The sequence below is a fragment of the Schistocerca gregaria genome, chromosome X, assembly GCF_023897955.1.
Source record: "Schistocerca gregaria isolate iqSchGreg1 chromosome X, iqSchGreg1.2, whole genome shotgun sequence".
Lineage (NCBI taxonomy): Eukaryota > Metazoa > Arthropoda > Insecta > Orthoptera > Acrididae > Schistocerca > Schistocerca gregaria.
The window spans coordinates 528,691,309-528,714,777 of NC_064931.1; the positions used below are offsets into that span (position 1 = coordinate 528,691,309).

The 23,469-nt window shown below is 43.8% G+C and overlaps 1 long non-coding RNA gene across 1 annotated transcript in view; it reads left to right on the plus strand.

The window, feature by feature from the left end:
• The window catches only part of LOC126299065 (uncharacterized), a 40,421-nt gene extending 17,575 nt beyond the window's left edge, over positions 1 to 22,846 (plus strand). Inside the window, exons 2-3 of the long non-coding RNA XR_007552716.1 lie at positions 18,111 to 18,383; positions 22,553 to 22,846. This is a non-coding gene — a long non-coding RNA (uncharacterized LOC126299065). The remainder of the gene's footprint in view (positions 1 to 18,110; positions 18,384 to 22,552) is intronic.
• The last annotated feature ends 623 nt before the right edge of the window (positions 22,847 to 23,469 follow it).

Genomic DNA, 23,469 nt, shown 5'->3' on the forward strand with positions numbered 1-23,469 from the left:
TATCATCTAGCAGGATTTATGTCGAACGAACGGGGATAAAAGTGTGCTGCAGTATGCTACTACCTGGTGGCATTGACATAAACTTCTAGGTGAGTAGTAAGGGCTAGCTGTGCACATCATGAATCGTGCACGTTGTTTATCAAATACGTATGTATTTGGGCTATAAGGCTAGAGCTCCTAAAAACATAGGCTGGCGCATCCGCCATTTTCCTTCCCAACGAATGCTAAACTCAGCACATAGCTTATGCGAACTGTGTTGTTTTGTTGAAGTTTCCTGAAATACACACGTGAAAAAAAATTTGGCATCACAACGGTTCCCAGAACTCTTGAAGAAAGACGTTGACTGTGGATATTGTGTCACAGACACAGTCCCTTTGAGTGTTCAGATATGTCACTAAACCCACCCAAAGATGTAAACAACCATGCATGAGCCGCGCCTATTAGACGGAGGGGTCCGACAGCCGATGAGTTCGTCATCCCACCAGGGAGGAGGTACACTGCTCGTGTTTGTAATAGAACCATGCCTAGACGGTCAATACCGCTGTTCGATCGCGTCCGCATTGTTACTTTGTGCCAGGAAGGGCTCTCAACAGGGAAGTGTCCAGGCGTCTCGGAGTGAACCAAAGCGATGTTGTTCGGACATGTAGGAGATACAGAGAGACAAGAACTGTCGATGACATGCCTCGCTCAGGCTGCCCAAGGGCTACTACTGTATTGGATCACCGCTACCTACGGATTATGGCTCGGAGGAACCCTGACAGCAACGCCACCATGTTGTATAATGCTTTTCCTACAGCTAGAGGTCGTCGTGTTACGACTCAAACGGTGCGCAATAGGCTGCATGATGATCAACTTCAATCCCGACGTCCATGCCGAGGTCCATCTTTGCAACCACGACACCATGCATCGCAGTACAGATGGGCCCAACAACATGCCGAATGGACCGCTCAGGATTGGCATCACGTCCTCTTTACCGATGAGTATCGCATATGCCTTCAACCAGACAATCGTCGGAGACGTGTTTGGAGGCAACCCGGTCATGCTGAACGCCTTAGACGCACTGTCCAACGAGTGCAGCAAGGTGGGCGTTCCATGCTGTTTTGGGGTGGGATTATGTGGGGCCGACGTACGCCGCTGGTGGTCATGGAAGGCGCCGTAACGGCTGTAAGGTACGTGAATGCCATCCTCCGACCGATAGTGTAACCATATCTGCAGCATATTGGGGAGGCATTCGTATTTATGGACGACAATTCGCCCCCCCCCCCCAATCGTGCAAATCTGGTGAATGACTTCCTTCAGTATAACGACATCGCTCGAATGGAGTTGCTAGCTTGTTCTCCAGACATGAACCCTATCGAACATGCCTGGGATAGATTGAAAAGGGCTGTTTACGGACGACGTGATCCACCAACCACTCTGAGGGATCAACGCCGAATCACCATTGAGGAGTGGTACAATCTGGACCAACAGTACCTTGATGAACTTGTGGATAGTATGCCACGACGAATACAGACATTCATCAATGCAAGAGGACGTGCTCCTTGGTATTAGAGGTACCGGTATGTACAGCAATCTGGACCACCACCTTTGAGGATCTCACTGTATGGTGGTACAACATGCAATGTGTGGTTTTCATGAGCAGTAAAAATGGCGGAAATGATGTTTATGTTGATCTCTCTTCCAATTTTCTGTACAGGTTCCGCAACTCTCGGAACCGAGGTGATGCAAAACTTTTTTGATTTGTGTATTTTAGAAGTGTCCCTGCAAAGAGCCTTAGATCGTACTATTTTGAGCTTTCATTCCGGTCATGTTTACATCGATAGTACACGCAAATCGCGCGTTCTATTTGCTTATTGCAGCTTTTCTTTGCTGTCTGAATGAAGAATAAATGTGCAAGAAACATGTATATTTCTGTGATAGAATCGCGTACTGTGTTTTATTTTCTTCTCGGAATTCAAATTACATATTCGATAATGACGTTTATGAAATCATGTACCAGGCTCGTATACGTACGAGTTGTCGAGGCTGCATCTAAAGTGCATATTTGCGCCATAACTAAGTATAAACACGAAACTCACAAAACACGGCACATCTAATCGAATGAAGGCTTTCTTCGTTAAATTCCCAGTACACACAAGAACACACTTAACACACACACTACAAAATTCCTTCTCTAAGGTAAAGCACAAGTTATGTGTAAATATGGAAAAGGGCCGACTATCTGTACTGTTAATTTCAATCTTCTGCATTCTTTCAGTTAAATATGAAGTAAACCTTTGTGCACTGTCCCACTAATATCGTAATACTTAAGCTTATCTAGAATAATTCAAATTATTAAATACTTCAGAGATAGCACAAAAAATCCCAAAGAGTGATGTTCGGTTATTCAGAGCATTTAATATTTGATCAGTCAAAGCATATATAGCATTTTCTGTTGAGAAGCCTTTTTGAAAACCAAATTGACATTTTGTCAGCACTTCATTCTTACAAAATTATGAAGCTACTCTCGAATACATTAGTTTGTCAAGAATTTTGAATACAGTTGTCAGAAGTGAGTTGTTAGCATCAGACATATCCCCCTATTTATGCAGTTATTTAACAGTAGCATATTCCAGTCTGTCTGTAAAAATGCCCTGTTTCAGTTAGCTACTACATATATGGCTGAGAATCCTACTTATCTCTTAGGAACAAACTTTTAGTACTCTGAAAATGACATAAATTCCATGTGAGCTTTTACTTTTGAGTGAATTTATAATTTTCCTAATTTCAGTAGGAAAACCTACTTTCAAATATCACATACAATTTTTACTATTAAATATTGCTTCAGGTCATAATAAATATTATTTACTTACAATACATAACTGTGCGCTCCGTCAGGGTTCAAAGTTTTCGCGACGACAGTTAACAGTCCGTTTTTTTTTCTTCTCTCCGAATCTTCGGGGAAACGAACCATTCTAAATCCACTTCTAGAATGGTTAGAACCGTTTATTTACAGTACAACTTCCCATGATTTTGTGGTAAAGTGCCGTGACGCAAATCCTATAGCACCACAGGACGTTTACACTTTAGAGCTCTGGGAAACAAAAAAGCGGATGTACCAGCTCGCACTTATAGGAGCCTTACGCAAGGCAATTACGCCACGCGAGTTGCGCATGTGCAGAAGCCCGTTAAAACGTGCACCACTGAAGGTGTGCTAGCGATTCTCATGCCAAGTTTTACAGAGTCTAGAGGAGCAGTAGCGTGGTAGATTAAAGTGCCGTATCTTTCAGATTGTAGCATCAAAGAAAAATAACCAATAAATCGGCAAGGTGTTGAAAGTTAGGGTGTTCACGTGCTCTTACACAGCAACGACCACTGATTATATATTTCAAATAGTCCATCAGCTCCCCTAGATTTTAAAGGAATCTTCCAAGCTGTTCCTTACTGAAACTTGCTGCTCATGGATCACCTTTCCTCAGTCTTAAGTATTCACGTCCTTTCATAAATCATAGTAAAACACTTTAACCGCCTTCAATTGTGTCTTGTAGGACCGATGCCACATTTTCAGTGGCTTTGCATACAGGGGCAATTGCTTTGCATGCAGAGGTTGGACAAAAATATGGAAACGCAGCAAGAAATGCATGTTTGAACGTAAATGCAGATGCTAGCCAGGCCTACAGGTTGCGCTGTTGTATTTGAGCCACCATCCTCACCTCCGCAATGTCCTCAGTTCGTTGCAAGTGTTAGTTAGGTCAGACCAGGATTGTGTGTAGTTTTGAGTGCATTATGTCGGAGCTAAGTGAATTGCAACATGGACAGATTGTTCTAAGTTCTAGGGGACTGATGACAACAGCAGTTTAGTCCCATAATGCTCAGAGCCATTTGAACAATTTTTTTTTTCAGTTTCAACAGGCACCGTATCGAAGATTTATAACATATACTCGGAAAGAGGAAAAACATCATCTGCTAAGTCACGACGCAGACGAAAATGTATGTTAAATGATCGTGACAGTCGTTGAAGAATATTGTGGCGAAAAATAAGAGGACAATTGCAGCAAAAATCACTACAGAACAGAAGGTCGCACTCTCGAAACCTGTCAGTACTAAAATACGCGAAGGGATCTCCATACGCAGGGAACTGCATGGCGAGCTAGAATTACAAAACCAGTGACCAGTGATGCAAATGTCCATAAAAGGAAAACTTCATGCCTGAGCCATAAAACCTGCGCTATAGAGCAATGAAGGAAAGTCATTTGGTGGGATGATGCTTGTTTCACACTGCTACCGTCTTCTAGTCGAATTTACATCCCAGGGGTGAAACATGGTATGGTAATTTGGACAACCGTCTCGTGGTATTCCATGGGCCTCATGGTTACTCTGCAAGGTCGCATTACTGTCAAGTATCATGTGACCATATCAGCTGATCAGGTCCATTGCATAGTACAGCGTTTGTTCCCCAATTGTGATGCTGTGTTCTGAGGCCCAGTTCACACAGCTCGCACCGTCAAGCACCCGTTTCCCGAGCACGAGAATGAATTGTCGTATCTCCCTGACCACTACTCAGTCTTCAGGCCACGAGTGGCCTACCGGGACCATCCGACAGCCGTGTCATCATCGGTGGAGGATGCGGATAGGAGGGGCGTGGGGTCAGCACACCGCTCTCCCGGTCGTAAGATGGTATTTTTGACCGAAGCCGCTACTATTCGGTCGAGTAGCTCCTCAGTTGGCATCACGAGGCAGAGTGCACCCCGAAAAATGGCAACAGCGCATAGCGGCCTGGATGGTCAACCATCCAAGTGCCGACCACGCCCGACAGCTCTTAACTTCAGTGATCTCACGGGAACCGGTGTATCCACTGCGGCAAGGCCGTTGCCCCCTGACCACTACAGTCCCCCAAATCTCAATATTATTAAATAAAGAGCGTGCATGGTCGTTGTTCATCTCATTCATCGTTACCTGAACTTGCCACTATTTTTTGTTTTTTCCACATTTCTTCCAACACCCTTCCCCCTATATTTGTCCACTACATTTCAGATATCATCTTCACTCAAAAACATACGCTGGATATCTAAATTCTTAGTGTAATCATACAATATTGTTTCCTATTCATCATTGAATGTACTCGTTAAACACGTCGTATCCTATACACATGGGCACACCTTCGGTTTCCCATAAAGGTTTAAGTCTATTACATAATGTAGTTGTTAGAACTGACTATTTCTCACGCACTTCCTTGATGCTCATTTCAAGAAGTGGTACATTTTCTACGACATTCATCGTGTTATTTTAATCTCATTTAAGGCCTGAGTCCTCCGTATTTGCCAGAGAGAGAAAAATTGTAGAGAATAATATCAATTTTGTTTGTAAGGATACAGTAAAATGTAATATTTATTTGCAAACGAAACACAAAACTCTGAAGTTACGAGAAAGGAATTCAGTTATCATTCTAACTTGTAATGTGGCCATGGACCTCTTAGTATGACATGGGTGGCCAAAAGCTTAACGAGTCTATGTAACTCGATTTAAACGCACTGAAGATAGCTATTCAATAGCTCAAATCTAGATCTGCAATAAAAATCTAGATTGGATTTGCGACTGATTGCTGAATTACTTTTCTTTTTTTGAATTAATCTACAGTCTATGCGCACAACTGTTCCTATGGAATCAAACTTGGTTACTCTGCAGTTACGTTCATTCACCGAGACACTCACTAGAAACATAACTTTTGCCAGTCAGAAACGCACTCTTCCTTTGATTCAAAATTGCGTAAATGTTGTCGTAGTTTACACTGCAGTAGCGCGGCACGTGTTGACACTGGCGCTAGCGGTTAATACAGCTCTTGGCCGTTAACAATCCGCAGTCCTATACTACCCGACCTTCCGGTACTCACATTTAGGTCTGGCTCCGTAGTGCTCTTTTCTGCTATGCCTTTATCTACAGCTCTCAGCAACGACTCTAAGTGGCCAATAATTCTCTCTTTGATTCATTATGCTCCCCATCAGGCATTTATTATCGTTGTCTCATTGCAAGACGTCTATCCCCCTCACTTGATCAGTTCCTCTGATCATCAACAATATCCTGTGATACCACATTTAAAAATCATTTCGATTTTCCACTCTGTATATAGCTCACATTCGTACAAAACTGAGTTTTTCAGGAATCTCTTTATGGTTCCTAGGTTTTTACTTTTGGTTGTTAACACCTATTTCTTTTTAGAGAACCTCTTTGCTACGTGCAGTCTTCTTTGACTATCCTAATTAGAGGATAGTTAAATCCATCAATCTCTTACAGTTTCTCTTTTAGCTATCCAGTATGTCCATCTATGGCACACTACACTACCTCTGCCTCGGTGTTGTTGTGTGCATTGCAGGCATCAGCTAGCACGTGCTCCGCTTCATGAAGTGCCCATGTCAATTCCTGTTTCGTTTCTTTAACGGCTACTATGTTATCAGCGATTACTATCATGCAGAGTTTCTGTCCTTGACAAAAGCTTTCGCATCGATGTAGCCCTCCACTTCACTTACTGGGCCATCAAAATACAAATGAAAGAACGGTAGTGACAATGAGCAGCTGTGGCTCATGTGTAATTTTAGCCTCCTGTGTTGCTCCACTCATTCTGACTTGTCGATACTGCTTGGTATAAAAATAATTTATTGCGCTTGTATATAGTGGATAGCCTAAGGATAAAACTATTTTATTCAGTTCCACATTATTACCCGCATTCTCTAAATCAACGAATATAACGTATCTTTCCTTATGTTTCTCCAGTTTTCCCGTTATTAGCAACGGTAGTGCTGAGACTGCTTCTCCAGTGCTCCTACTTCCGTTAAAACCAAACCGGCCCTGTCCTAATGTACTTTCAATTTTTCTTTTCATCCTTTGATAAAGTAAAAATCTAGTGAAATTTTCCTTTTACGTAAATCCCGTTCACAGCCTGGCAGGTTCATACCTCATAAATTGGTAAGAGGTGGAACTGATCCCCCATGGTACACAAAAGAGGTCCGAACGCTGTTGCAGAGGCAAAGGAAAAAGCATGCGAAGTTCAGAAGAACGCGAAATCCCGAAGATTGGCTAAAATTTATAGACGCGCGAAATTATTCACGGACTTCAATGCGAGATGCCTTTAATAGGTCCCACAACGAAACTTTGTCTTGAAATTTGGTAGAAAATCAGAAGAAATTCTGGCCGTATGTAAAGTACACAAGCGGCAAGACGCAGTCAATACCTTCGCTGCGCAGTGCCGATGGTACTGTTATCGACGCCTGTGCCGCTAAAGCGGAGTTAGTGAACGCAGTTTTCCGAAATTCCTTCACCAGGGAAGACGAATGGAATATTCCAGAATTTGAAACACGAACAGCTGCTAGCATGAGTTTCTTAGAAGTAGACACCTTAGGGGTTGCGAAGCAACTCAAATCACTTGAGCCGGCCGCGGTGGTCTCGGGGTTCTAGGCGCGCAGTCCGGAACCGTGCGACTGCTACGGTCGCAGGTTCGAATCCTGCCTCGGGCATGGATGTGTGTGGTGTCCTTAGGTTAGTTAGGTTTAAGTAGTTCTAAGTTCTAGGGGACTGATAACCACAGCAGTTGAGTCCCATAGTGCTCAGAGCCATTTGAACCATTTTTTTTCAAATCACTTGATACGGGCAAGTCTTCAGGTCCAGATTGTATACCGATTAGGTTCCTTTCAGATTACACTGATAGAATAGCTCCATACTTAGCAATCATATACAACCGCTCGCTCACCGATAGATCTGTACCTACAGATTGGAAAATTGCGCAGGTCGCACCAGTGTTTAAGAAGGGTCGTAGGAGTAATCCATCGAACTACAGACCTATATTATTGATGTCGGTTTGCAGTAGGGTTTTGGAGCATATACTGTACTGAAACATTATGAATCACCTCGAAGGGAACGATCTATTGACACGTAATCACCATGGTTTCAGAAAACATCGTTCTTGTGCAACGCAGCTTGCTCTTTATTCGCACGAAGTAATGGCCGCTATCGACAGGGGATCTCAGGTTGATTCCGTATTTCTAGATTTCCGGAAAGGTTTTGACACTGTTCCTCACAAGCGACTTCTAATCAAGCTGCGGGCCTATGGGGTATCGTCTCAGTTGTGCGACTGGATTCGTGATTTCCTGTCAGGAAGGTCGCAGTTCGTAGTAACAGACGGCAAATCATCGAGTAAAACTGAAGTGATATCAGGTGTTCCCCAGGGAAGCGTCCTGGGACCTCTGCTGTTCCTGGTCTATATAAATGACCTGGGTGACAATCTTAGCAGTTCTCTTAGACTGTTTGCAGATGATGCTGTAATTTACCGTCTAGTAAGGCCTTCCGAAGACCAGTATCTGTTGCAAAGCGATTTAGAAAAGATTGCTATATGGTGTGGCAGGTGGCAGTTGACGCTAAATAATGAAAAGTGTGAGGAGATCCACATGAGTTCCAAAATAAATCCGTTGGAATTCGATTACTCGATAAATAGTACAATTCTCAAGGCTGTCAATTCAACTAAGTACCTGGGTGTTAAAATCACAAACAACTTCAGTTGGAAAGACCACACAGATAATATTGTGGGGAAGGCGAGCCAAAGGTTGCGTTTCATAGGCAGGACACTTAGAACATGCAACAAGTCCACTAAAGAGACGGCTTACACTAGACTCGTTCGTCCTCTGTTAGAATATTGCTGCGCGGTGTGGGATCCTTACCAGGTGGGATTGAAGGAGGACATCGAAACGGTGCAAAAAAAGGGCAGCTCGTTTTGTATTATCACGTAATAGGGGAGAGAGTGTGGCACATATGATACACGAGTTAGCCGGCCGAAGTGGCCGTGCGGTTCTAGGCGCTACAGTCTGGAACCGAGCGACCGCTATGGTCGCAGATTCGAATCCTGCCTCGGGCATGGATGTGTGTGATGTCCTTAGGTTAGTTAAGTTTAATTAGTTCTAAGTTCTAGGCGACTGATGACCTCAGAAGTTAAGTCGCATAGTGCTCAGAGCCATTTGAACCATTTTTTCCCCTTCTCATGTATAAACATCTTTTATCCCCGTAGTTTATGTATGTACCATTTTTGTGTGTTGTTTTACGTAGTCTCTTGGCTGAAGAGCGGCGAATTTTGCTGCAGCCTGCCCACTCCTGCCCACATGGGGCAGGGGTATGAAATAACAATAAAGGAAAAAGAAGCAGATGCAGTAGGACAGAGGGTTGCTGTTTCATCTAGCTTTCTGTTCCTCCCAGCATCAGCTATTCACGTGTAGATTGGCAGGAGGCTACCCCAGTACTTCCGTGATTGCTTGTTTCCTGTCATTTTCTACATAGGGCTGTTAGCTGGACTAGCTGGAGCAACTCTCCAGTGCTAGACTAATAGCAGAAATGTCCATCAGTTATTAACGAAACTGGATTGAGCAACTGTTAAGTACTCAACTGCTGCTCAAATTGTTTAAATAAACAATGCATACAAAATAGGGACTTACGTCCGCCCTGTTCGGCAGCCCAGCACAGACGGAGTCCTTTTCCCGCCCATTTCCAGATGGGGGAGGGGAGCAATCTGTACAAAATAAAAACTTATGTCCATCCTATCTGGCGGCCCAGCACAGACTGAGTCTGTGTCTCGCCAGTTTCCAGATGGGGGAGGCGGGAGGAGCGGGGGTCAGGTTAGTAGAGGTAGCCCAATTGACCTATTTTCCCGCCAAAACTTGAATTTCCCACCATGACATCACTGCAATGTTGCCATATCTATGGGCGCCAATTTGAATAAATTTTGCAACAATGCAGAGTGGGGCCGCACCCCTTTGTCCCACCACTGACAAGATGACGGAAATACATAAAAGATAGAGAAGAATGTTCAAAAGGAAAGTACACTGCATGTTTCGCAATGCCTGTTACAGGCTTCTAGGGGTTGTAGAAGAGATTTAGTAGATATAGTTTAGGTAAGGAACTCACTACGGACATGCATCATTTGGATATAGAAGTAGCTTCTAGATCAAATAATTTTTAAATCTCCCACTCCACAGTACGCACATGAACTGAGAAGAGGGCACCGTAATCTCTCCTTGTGATCATTGTGACATCACACACCACTTTCGCTGAGTACAAAAACAGATGCGAAAAACTAGTACGTTGGCAACTCGGAGCGTTGACTGGTGCTCCACGGACGCGCTGCACACACTGACAACGTCCTTTACCACACGGGAGAGAACCCCACGACGGCTATTCATAACACTGCCCATACTGTGGGCTCCTGTAGAACACACTCGTCACAGCTTATTGTTTCCGTTGGGTGCATACCGTGAAGCTAAAGATTTGACGTCGGGTTTTCAAATTTATTTTACAAGTAAATGGCACATTTCCAAACATGGTTTCCTTATCAGAACTTTCATATACTATGTCCTCTCTACAACTCCTAGAAGGCTGTAATAGAAATTGTGGAAAACGCTGTGAAGGTGCAATATTAGACACTCCGTACACAGGCTAGTCACTAACATGCACAAGAATAAGGAGCACACTGATTAGAGATGAAATTTGGAAATTTGTGGTAAGTTCTATGGGACCAAACTGCTGAGGTCATCGGTCCCTAGGCTTACACAGCACTTAATCTGACTTAAACTAACTTACGCTAAGGACAAAACACACACACACACACACACACACACACACACACACACACACACACACACACACAAGGGAGGGCTCGAACCTCCGACGGGGGAGCAACGCGAACTGTGGCAAGGCGCCCCAGACAGCACTGCTAACCCGCGAGGCGATCAGAGATGAAAAAGATTGTAGAAGCAGGAAGCAAAATTAAAATATTGAAACATTACTTCCGGAAATTTCCGAGAAGGAAAGAATCCAGTTGACACTGGGGACAGAGAGCAAGAATGGGAGAGGGATATTCAATCTCTATCTCTGAGGTGCAAAAAGCTCTGCACAGACTCCAAAGAAACAAACAACATCTACATCTACATCTACATGACTACTCTGCAATTCACATTTAAGTGCTTGGCAAAGGGTTCATCGAACCACAATCATACTATCTACCATTCCACTAACGAACAGCGCGCGGGATAAGCCAACACCTAAGCGTTTCTGTTCGAGCTTTGATTTCTCTTATTTTATTTTGATGATGATTCCTACCTATGTAGGTTGGGCTCAACAAAATATTTTCGCATTCTGAAGAGAAAGTTGGTGACTAATTTCGTAAATAGATCTCGCCGCGACGAAAAACGTCTTTGTTTTAATGACTTCCATCCCAACTCGCGTATCAAATGGCAGAGGGAAGGGCAGCAAGGGGCAGAAAGGGGGAGTGCAAAGGAAATGAGACGCAAATAGGACACTTTTTGTATTTAGATAGCAAAATAGCCTACGATGGAAGGAGTAAAGAAGATAGAGCACGCGGACGGGCAGTGACGACCAAAAGAGATTCTGAAAAGAAATGTTTAACATTGAATATGAATTTAAGTGTTAGTCTTTTCTGAAGATAGATGTTTGGAGTGTAGCCTTGTATGAAGAGAATCGTGAACGATGAGCAGCAGAGGCCACAGGAGACTCCAAGTGTTTGAAATGCTGTGCTACAGAAGAATACTGAGGATTAGGTGCGTGAATCTGACAGCTAATGTAGAGGCACTGAACTAAATCGTATTGCGGAGGAAAGAAATTTATGGCACAGCTTAACTAAAAAAAAAAAAAAGCGGATTGATTGATGGGACACATTCTGAGGGACAACAAATTGCTAATGAAGGGAAGTATGAGGTATGAAGTTATATGTATGCTCGAGTGGACATAGACTGCAGTTTTTATGCAGAGATCAAGAGGCTTGCACAGGATAAAGTAGCGAAGAGAGCTGCATCTAAAGTGTCTTTGGACTGGAGGATGAGGATGACGCAACAGCTTAAGGCTGTTCTCGGACGATGCTGCTACCTATAGGAAGGTGGCAACAATAGATGCTGACAGTTCTCTCTAATCGTAAATATGAGAAAATGTAACGTACTGGGATAAGTGGGCGAAGAGATTCATTGCTGTCTGATGACACGCTACATATACATCTACATGACTACTCTGCAATTCACATTTAAGTGCTTGGCAGAGGGTTCATCGAACCACAATCATACTATCTCTCTACTATTCCACTCCCGAACAGCGAGCGGGAAAAACGAACACCTAAACCTTTCTGTTCGAGCTCCGATTTCTCTTATTTTATTTTGATGATCATTCCTACCTATGTAGGTTGGGCTCAACAAAATATTTTCGCATTCGGAAGAGAAAGTTGCTGACTGAAATTTCGTAAAAACGTCTCGCCGCGACGAAAAACGTCTGTGCTGTAATGACTTCCATCCCAACCCGCGTATCATATCTGCCACACTCTCTCCCCTATAACGTGATAATACAAAACGAGCTGCCCTTTTTTTGCACCCTTTCGATGTCCTCCGTCAATCCCACCTGGTAAGGATCCCACACCGCGCAGCAATATTCTAACAGAGGACGAACGAGTGTAGTGTAAGTTGTCTCTTTAGTGGACTTGTTGCATCTTCTAAGTGTCCTGCCAATGAAACGCAACCTTTGGCTCGCCTTCCCGACAATATTATCTATGTGGTCCTTCCAACTGAAGTTGTTCGTAATTTTAACACCCAGGTACTTAATTGAATTGACAGCCTTGAGAATTGTACTATTTATCGAGTAATCGAATTCCTACGGATTTCTTTTGGAACTCATGTGGATCATCTCACACATTTCGTTATTTAGCGTCAACTGCCACCTGACACACCATACAGCAATCTTTTCTAAATCACTTTGCAACTGATGCGGGTCTTCGGATGACCTTACTAGACGGTAAATTACATCATCATCGGCGAACAGTCTAAGAGAACTGCTCAGATTGTCACCCAGGTCATTTATAGAGATCAGGAACAGCAGAGGTCCCAGGACGCTTCCCTGGGGAACACCTGATATCACTTCAGTTTTACTCGATGATTTGCCGTCTATTACTACGAACTGCGACCTTCCTGACAGGAAATCACGAATCCAGTCGCACAACTGAGACGATACCCCATAGCTCCGCAGCTTGATTAGAGGTCGCTTGTGAGGAACGGTGTCAAAAGCTTTCCGAAAATCTAGAAATACGGAATCAAGTTGAGATCCCCTACAGATAGCGGCCATTACTTCGTGCGAATAAAGAGCAAGCTGCGTTGCACAATAGCGATGTTTTCTGAAGCCATGGTGATTACGTGTCAATAGATCGTTCCCTTCGAGGTGATTCATAATGTTTCAGTACAGTATATGCTCCAAAACCCTACTGCAAACCGACATCAATAATATAGGTCTGTAGTTCGATGGATTACTCCTACGACCCTTCTTAAACACTGGTGCGACCTGCGCAAATTTCCAATCTGTAGGTACAGATCTATCGGTGAGCGAGCGGTTGTATATGAGTGATAAGTAGGGAGCTATAGTATCAGCGTAATCTGAAAGGAACCTAATCGGTATACAATCTGGACCTGAAGACTTGCCCGTATCAAGTGATTTGAGTTGCTTCGCAACCCCTAACGTATCTACTTCTAAGAAATTTATGCTAGCGGATGTTCGTGTTTCAAATTCTGGAATATTCCATTCGTCTTCCCTGGTGAAGGAATTTCGGAAAACTGCGTTCAATAACTCCGCTTTAGCGGCACAGTCGTCGATAACAGTACCATCGGCACTGCGCAGCGAAGGTATTGACTGCGTCTTGCCGCTTGTGTACTTTACATACGACCAGAATTTCTTCAGATTTTCTACCAAATTTCGAGACAATGTTTCGTTGTGGAACCTATGAAAGGCATCTCGCATCGAAGTACGTGCCAAATTTCGCGCGTCTGTAAATTTTAGCCCATCTTCGGGATTTCGCGTTCTTCTGAACTTCGCATGCTTTTTCCGTTGCCTCTGCAACAGCGTTCGGACCTTTTTGTGTACCACGGGGGATCAGTTCCATCTCTTACCAATTTATGAGGTATGAATATCTCAATTGCTGTTGCTACTATATGTTTGAATTTGAGCCACATCTCGTCTACATTCGTATAGTCAGTTCGGAAGGAATGGAAATTGTCTTTTAGGAAGGCTTCTAGTGACACTTTATCCGCTTTTTTAAATAAAATTATTTTGCGTTTGTTTCTGTTGGATTTGGAAGAAATGGTATTGAGCCTAGCTACAACGACCTTGTGATCACTAATCCCTGTATCAGTCATGATGCTCTCTATCAGCTCTGGATTGTATGTGGCTAAGAGGTCAAGTGTGTTTTCGCAACCATTTACAATTCGCGTGGGTTCGTGGACTAACTGCTCGGAATAATTTTCGGAGAAAGCATTTAGGACAATCTCGGAAGACGTTTTCTGCCTACCACCGGGTTTGAACAAGTATTTTTGCCAACATACCGAGGGTAGGTTGAATTCCCCACCAACTATAACCGTATGAGTGGGGTATTTATTTGTTACGAGACTCAAACTTTCTCTGAACTGTTCCGCAGCTGTATCATCGGAGTCTGGGGGTCGGCAGAAGGAGCCAATTATTAACTTAATTCGGCTGTTAAGTATAACCTCCACCCATACCAATTGGCACGCAGTATCTACCTCGACTTCACTACAAGATAAACCACTACTGACAGACACAAACACTCCACCGCCAATTCTGCCTAATCTATCTTTCCTGAACACCGTCTGAGACTTCGTAAAAATTTCTGCAGAACTTATTTCAGGCTTTAGCCAGCTTTCTGTACCTATAACGATATCAGCTTCTGTGCTTTCTATTAGCGCTTGAAGCTCAGGGACTTTTCCAGCGCAACTACAACAATTTACAACTATAATTCCGACTGTTCCTTGATCCAAGCACGTCCTGTAATTGCCAAGCACCCTTTGACATTGCAGCCCATCCCGCACTTTCCCGAGGCCTTCTAACCTAAAAAACCGCCCAGTCCTCGCCACACAGCCTCCGCTACCCGTGTAGCCGCCAGCTGAGTGTAGAGAACTCCTGACCTATTCAGCGGAACCCGAAACCCCACCACCCTATGGCGCAAGTCAGGGAATCTGCAGCCAATACGGTCGCAAAACCGTCTGAGCCTCTGATTCAGACCCTCCACCCGGCTCTGCACCAAAGGTCCGCAGTCGGTTCTGTCGACGATGCTGCAGATGGTGAGCTCTGCCTTCATCTCGTAAGGAAGACCGGCAGCCTTCACCAAATCAGATAGCCGCTGGAATCCAGAGAGAATTTCCTCAGATCCAAAGCGACACACGTCATTAGTGCCGACATGTGCCACCACCTGCAGCTGGCTGCACCCTGTGCTCTTCATAGCATCCGGAAGGACCCTTTCCAAATCAGGAATGACTCCTCACACGTAGTGCACACTGGATTTCTTTCCCTCCTTAGCCGCCGTATCCCTAAGGGGCCCCATTACGCGCCTAACATTGGAGCTCCCAACTACCAGTAAGCCCACCCTCTGCGATTGCCTGGACCTTGAAGGCTGAGAATGATCCTCTGAAACAGGGCAGGCAGCTGCATCTGGCTCAGCCAGAGACAGTGCCTGAAACCGGTTTGTCAGACGCACCGGGGAGGCTTTCTGATCAGCCTACGGGGACGCCTTTCGCTGCCTGCCACGCCTTGGAACGACCTCTCAATCAACCACAGGCGAGGGCTCAGCCCCACTGCGGGCAGCAACCGGGGCAACCACAGCGGCAGACCGATCTGGGGACAGACGGGACGAGGTTGACATCCCCGTGATACCCAAGTCCGGCTCCCCACAGTGGTGCCCATTGGCAACAGCCTCAAGCTGCGCGACCGAAGTCAGCGCCGATTGCAGCTGTGAGCGAAGGGATGCCAAGTCAGCCCTCATCCGAACACAGCAATCGCAGTCCCTGTCCATTCTAATGTTGAACAACAGTTACTGAAACAAGAGTCCGTGCCTAGATAACGCAAGCGAAACACGCTAACGACAAATCGCTTGGGACAGGAACAGCCGTAATATATCTAGCAGCAGCCATGCAGAGCGACCTAAGGGGGAATGATCACGTAAAGCTAGTTGAAGGAAAATTAGATGGCACAATCTTCATTCATAAAGAAAGAGGCTAGGAAAACAATCGTTCGACCGATTCTTGAGTGCTGCTCATCAGTCTGGGCCCACTATCGGTTTGGATTAATAGAGGAGGGAGGGAGGGAGGTTCAAATGGCAAAACATAACGTTGTATCGGATGACAACTGAGTACCATATGATTAGAGGCTGGCACTATGAGAGGACCTGGTCGAGTGCCTCCTGGACACTATGCTGCCAGACAATGTACAGGAGGAAGATAAATGTTTACAGCTTTACAGGGACGCTATGCAGCATAGAGAAGCAACACGATAACAATAGATGTTCAAAAAATGGCTCTGAGCACTATGGGACTTAACTTTTAAGGTCATCAGTCCCCTAGAACTTAGAACTACTTAAACCTAACTAACCTAAGGGCGTCACACACATCCATGCCCGAGGCAGGATTCGAACCTGCGACCGTAGCGGTCGCGCGATTCCAGACTATGGCACCTAGAACCGCTCGGCCATCCCGGCCGGCCGGCCGGCAGGGAGGGAGGGAGAGAGGGAGGGAGATACGTCGGAGATACCCATGAAACACCAGTGGCAGACCACGTGCCGGGTGTTCCTTGTGTGTTGCAGAGTGCGCTGCGTCAATCACACAGCCTGCTACACACAATGAACACCCGGCACGTGGTCAGAGGAACTTCCATTCGTCAGCGCCATCTACCGGGGCAAAGATGCATTTCCGGATAAACGTCTATAGGACTTTTTTTCCTCCATTTCCAGTTAGGAATCCGTCCTTCCAGTCTGTCGGTTTTATTAACGTTCACCACATATATCAAACTATGTGGAACTAATTGCTGATTGAACTGTTAAGACAAAGTGTATGGTATGAGGAACAGTAGCTATTGAACTGTAAGAAGGATAGTGGCGTTACGTAATAAAATACGAAGAAATTGTATGCTCTGACAAGAAAAAAATAGAAATTTTAAATTGTATTTAAAATGACAATTCATACAAAAACTTATTTATATGAACCATGCAGGCACACGTAGATTCTGAATTGGAAAAATCTGTATACTTTTGATTTGATCTCATTTATCTACTGCATCGTCTTTTATGTAAATGACGAAAAATCTATTTTATCATTATAATTCTAAGTTTTGTTTCATAACGTGCATGCTACAGAGCAGTATTCTAAATTTTTTAATCATTTTTCCGGAAGTATATACAGAAACACTTCTCGTCCTGAAGAGCAGTGAAAATTTGTTTTACAGCGTTGTTTGGGGTTTGAGATACAGACACAGCAGATAAATTTTTAACGTGAAAGCCTCGGAACAAACAAATACATGTGGTGTTGGTATGTATATGATTGATAGCATCTTCTCTTTGGCAATTTTCAGGTTATCTGCTTACAGTACTTTGGCCTAAGTTGGGACGTACATTGATTGCTCTGCCACTCTTTCTGCCGTGTATCTAACGTCCACAGCAATGAAACTCCCAATCTAATCAGCCCATTCAAAAATTCTGTGTGTTATCGTAAAATTCAGGCAGAGTTCTTCTAGTCCTGAGGTAATGAAAAAGTTACAACAGACATCATACCATCAGTTATAGTCTCGGAAACTTCTTTCACAATTGCGCAGCAGGTAGTGACCGAGGTGGAAACTAAAAGTAGTAAGTAGTATGCTATCAGTCACCAGTTGCAAGGGAGTAGCAAATTTCAAGAAGTGGTGTTGGACGTACTATTTATAAACGTCGCGGCTTGCAATACGTATTTAGATATAGAATACCTGTGTTGAAAGTGAAACAGTTTTCAGACCTGTATTGCTTTGTTTGTGCTTTATTTTCATGTGACATATTGTAATTTTGAAAAGTATTGTATCCTTTCTGGTCTTTTACGTATACAAATAATAGTGTAGCTAATGTTTAAAATTAGCAGTCGTCCTGTTATTTCATGTTTTTACAGGAGCCACTGGTTTAAAAGCAGTACATCTTTGTTAATCTGTAATCAGAAACATTCTGTAGTTATACATCATCTCCTCTTGTCTTTAAATGTGCATGTGTACGGATCTGTGAATAAACTTAAAACCATTTGTTGTTCTCGCAGGTCGCAAATTCAAAGTGCGCAGGGTGTCACCAGTTTCGGAAACTGATTAACAAGAGTACGGCAATGATACAGAACAACAAAACTGACAAGGGAGGCTAGCGATGAAACTGTGTGTGTTGGTGGAGACCCATATTCACCGAATTAGTCACAGTTACATCACAACCTTCCATCTGGCGTGGTCTTACAGTCTCCAAGTACCACGTGAAGAAAGAGGATGATGAACTCTATTCCATCAACGTCTACTGAACTGTTGAAAAGGGCAATGGAGCAAAGGTAAGAGTGCTCCGTTGTGGTCTGTCTGTTGCTGCAATGGATGCTACTCTTAAGAGATGCTCAACACTCACGCAGCTGTCTGCCAAAGATTGAGAGTATTTGGTGATTACAAGGCTTATTTGAAAGTGGATGATGCCAGTGTACGGAACTCCATATTATCTCAATTTCAGTTACATAGGGTGAATTACCTAAAACTTGAACCGCAAACATTGCAGAAATGGAAAGTGTTATTGATAAACGGTTTTCACAGAAAGAATTGGTAGTCAGGGGTTTAAATATTTGGCCAATCAACAGATTATAATAATAGTTAGAAAGTGTATATTTTTATGCAAACATACACTTTTTTAAATGGAGCTTCCAGTGAGGTGTGGAATTACTGCTGCACACATGCTAGTATTTGAGCGGAGATGTCCTAACAGGCTGCAGTAATGCGTCGTTGCATATCATGGGATGCAATTGGTATGTCCTTGTAGACAGCGTCTTTCAGCTTTCCCCACAGAGAAAAGTCTACAGGCGTCAAATGCGGAGGACTGGCTGGCCAAGGTACAGGTCCTCTGCGTTCAATCCAACGTTTTGGAAACAATTCGTGAAGACACGCTGTAGTACTTCGTGCACTCTGAACTGGACAGCCATCGTGTTGGTACCACAGGTTCCTCCTAGTCTGCAGACGAACGTCTTTTAGCATCCGTGGAAGATCGTCTGTTGGGAGGCTGCGATACTTGTGAGTCTTCAGTGTTCCGTATGTAAGACATGGGCCTATGAGCTGATGGCTCACTATCCCACACCACACGTGTACACTTCATGGACGCTGACGTTCCACCTGTCGAAACCAGTGGGTATTGTCAACAGAGCAACAGTTCGATTTATCTGGCCATGATAGGTAAATATGGCTACATCACTAAACAAGATCCATGATACATCTGGAGCACCCTGTCTTAATGTCGATTTACAGAAGTTAACACTATTCTCATAATCGTTTCCACGCAGCTCTTTATGGAGACAGATGTGATAGTGTTGGAACCTATGTCGATGGAAACTGCGTAGGACACTTGCCTGGCTAATGCTACTTCCTGGTGAGTTTGCGCGTGAGCTAACAAGCGGATGAACTGCAACAGCAGCAAGAACATTAATTTCCCCCTCATCTATAGTCACTTCATTGCTTCTGTTACGTTGTCTAGTTGTTGCACTACCACTGTCACGTAACTGGTTGAAGAAATTGATAAATAATTGCCGTATATTGGGATATCTTGTCGCATACACTGTCCGTACACCATGAATATGCCGGCTTTTTCTGCATTGGTAAATCCCATCGTCCACTCAAGACCTACTGCCTCGACTGTCACACACTGAGTACGAAGCCTCACTTCAGTCAAGCAAACATATCATGCCGAGCAACTATGCAGGTTGAATGGCACAGACAAGTTTCGGTGAGAGCACTTTTTGAAATACGATATGTCGTAAAGGACTCGTACGAGAATCCTGCAACACACACGCAGGTGTCCTACTTTTAGTCTGTTAATGTCAGTATGGATTGTTTCATTTAAAAAACGGTATGCTTACAGAAAAGTACAATCTGTTGACTGGCTAAAAATATGAGCGCCTAACTATCAATCCATTCAATCCAATCAGTAGCTCTTTCCATCTCCTCAATATTTGCAGTGCAGTTTTAGGTGATTCATCCTTTATAAATTGGTTTCCGATTATTAATAATAAACATTTTAATGCATGTTTGAGTTATGGTTTATAAATGTCTCTTAAACATTTTATTAAATCCTCATTGTATTTGCTGCTCAGTGCATGCGTTAGTTTCTAAATTCAGCCTTAAAGTTAATTCTGTGGGCAGAAAAGAATAGTGCATTGACCTGGGAGAAATTCATAGTTACACTATGTGATCAAAAGTATCCGGCCAACCACAAAAACATACATTTTTCATATTAGGTGCATTGTGCTGTCACCTACTGCCAGCAATGCATTTCAGCTACGATACTGTGAGAGAGCAGAATGGGGCGCTCCGCGGAACTCAGGGACTCCGTACGTGGTCAGGTGATGGGGTGTCACTGGTGTCATAGTCTGTACGTGACATTACCACACTCCTGAACACCCCTAGGTCCACTGTTTCCGATGTGATAGTGAAGTGGAAACAGGAAGGGACACGTACAGTACAAAAGCGTACAGGCCGACCTCGTCTGTTGATTGACAGAGACCGCCGACAGTTGAAGAGGGTCGTAATGTGTAATAGGCAGACATCTATCCAGACCATTACACAGGAATTCCAAACTGCATCAGGATCCACTGCAAGTACTATGACACTTAGGCGGGAGACGAGAAAACTTGGATTTCATGGTTGAGCGGCTGGTCTCAAGGACAGAATCAGAGCTTTCCCACTGAAGTTGATAAATTCCAAGAAAATCCACCCAAAATCGGGTTCATTTTGCATCACATTAAATGTCCTGCACAATGAAATATCTTGCGCTTGTAATCTCAAAGTTGCACACATGGGTATGGCTCTGCACAGAATGTCATGCCTCAGACTCTGAAAATAAACTCCAGAGCTGCGTGAACTGATTCGCTTAGTAACGTTACTAGCATGCAACTGATTTCTGAAGGAAATAAACTCGTACGAAGAAAGAAAGCTGACTGTTACTATTCCACACGTGGCTCATCACATGACAAAAATTGAAACTGATTGTAACGTGGGAAATTATTCAGATCGAAACATAACTTTGGTAAATGTGATGTAGTACACCATCATCAAGCAAATCACGGAATATAGTTAATTACAAGAGGGGTCATTGCTGACGGCAAGTGCTCAGTTCTGGCATGGAGAAAGCCAAATTGCTTGACCTCACATTTCTCATGAAATTAACTAAAACAAATTCAATATAATGAAACAAAATCGTTCTCGAATGTTCTAAGACCCGAGTGAAGTGACTGCCTCATGCTTAATGAACATCTGTCCGATCTGACCGAAAGAAAGGTACTTTAAGCTGCAGTCTGAAGGAAAATTTGAAATTTGTGGTTAGGTCTTATGGGACCAAACTGCTGAGGTCATCGGTCCCTAAGCTTACACACTACTTAAGCTAACTTACGCTAAGGACGACACACACACACACACACACACACACACACACACACACACACACACACACACACACACACACACACGAGGGAGAACTCGAAACTCCGACAGGGGGAGCCGCACGGACCGTGACAAGACGCCCTAGACCGCACAGCTACCCAGCGTGGCTGTTCTGAAGGAACAACAAGTGTTACCAATACAGTGTCCGAGACCCGAATCCGATTTTTAAACGGCGAGTGGAGGTGGTGTGCTTCAGAGAGCATTTCTTTTTAAGATGGAGGGGCAGAGGTGCTGGACACCTCAAAATGCCCTTACGAAAATGTCGGCAGCGCTCAAGTTACTAGACTTCTCAGAGGCGAGTTATTGGTATCGATACCATCTGATAAAGCTAGTAGAATTGACGTGGGTAAGAAATAAGACGCACTTTCCATTTTCATACTTGACGGTTCTGACAGCACCAGTTTGTTCGTACCGAGTTGGCAGTTGCAGAGGATAGGCATGCTGCAATTTGTGTAGAACTTGTGAGCAGATCCGCAAGTTTAAGTGGGGAATTTTCTCACTGACTGGCCTAGAAAAGTGTCTGAAATTTCACCAAAAAAATGAGCGTTTGGCGTCATTGGCATCCGGTCGCCTTAGAGCAGGTCTTATTACATTCGACGTCACATTTGGCGACCTGCGCGCCGGATGGGGATGAAATGATGATGAAGATAACACAACACCCAGTCCCTGAGCGGAAAATACCCCCGACTTGACCGGAAATCGAACCCTGACCATTCGGATATCGGGGAGGACAATTTCACGAACAGGGTGCAGTACTGTTATACAATGGGCGGGCATAGGAATTAACGAAAAATCTAATGATGCAAGCGATAGCTAGGCTAATTAATGATGATGGCGTGTGGAGTGTTTACTGCTAGTCAAGCACTGGAAATGCAAGGTGCGTCTTCTCCCCTACCACTTCAGGATAGTTAATGCATGAAAGCAGTAGAAGACGAAGACGCAAACCCTAAAGGGGTATAAATTCATTGTGTGAAATTTCACACTTGTATTTTAGTGTAAGTTATCTAAATCACCGGTATTGTGCTTGCAGGTCAAACACATCATGCCGGATACCTGTAATCGGGTAATGAATCGAGCTTCTGGAGTGGAGATGATCTGAGAAATACAGCCAACGCTGTAATGGCTATAAGGATTTCAATGTCGATAAATGTTTAGGAAGTTTAGAACTTTTTTCTCAAATCCTGCCTCTGCAGCTGCTTCTGTCAGCAAGAAATATTGACTTATTCTGAAGAAACTTAGAGAAAGTATTCATTCAGAAATATATCTTTGGGTTCCTAGTCTCCACACCAACTGCTTAACTACACTAACGAAATGGAGATGTTAATAAAGGGTTGAAATGCTAAAGTGTTTTATTTTCCACTGGTGTTCCTATGAGTTCCATTACTCTTTTGTATGTACAAGTCGTTGTAGTTTCAGTCATAAGTACTGAATAGAGCCTACTTAACATACTGCGTTATCAATCAAGTTTCGTTATTTTTCATGTTGTTAAACAGAAAAGTACTATCTCTGACGTAAACCTGGCTACTATCCGGCCGCCGCACAGACTAAGTAAGAATTGTTCACTTCAGGAGGCAGTAAATATAGCCGTATTTCAGAATCTTAAGACCTCCAATCTGCACAAACAGATGACACTGTAAAACGTGGAAGTTTCTTGAAGTGTTGTTTTCCGCTCTAAATATTCTGGTGCTTTGTGTGCTCCCTACCGCCGTTGGATAAGCAGCTGCCAGCAGCAAGTCGTATACTCCTAGCTCACTCATTTGTTACATAGTTTAATTCTTAATTTCTTTGCGTGTTTTTGGTACTTGCATTGTTTAATTCACAAATTTCGGGCGTATTATAGTATTTGAGAATTGTAGCATCGCGTTTTAGTACCTGAATAGTGTAAAATCGCGTAGTCTCCTTCCGCCGCCGAGCAGTGTGTCAGCAGTGCGCAAGTAGCAGCATTAC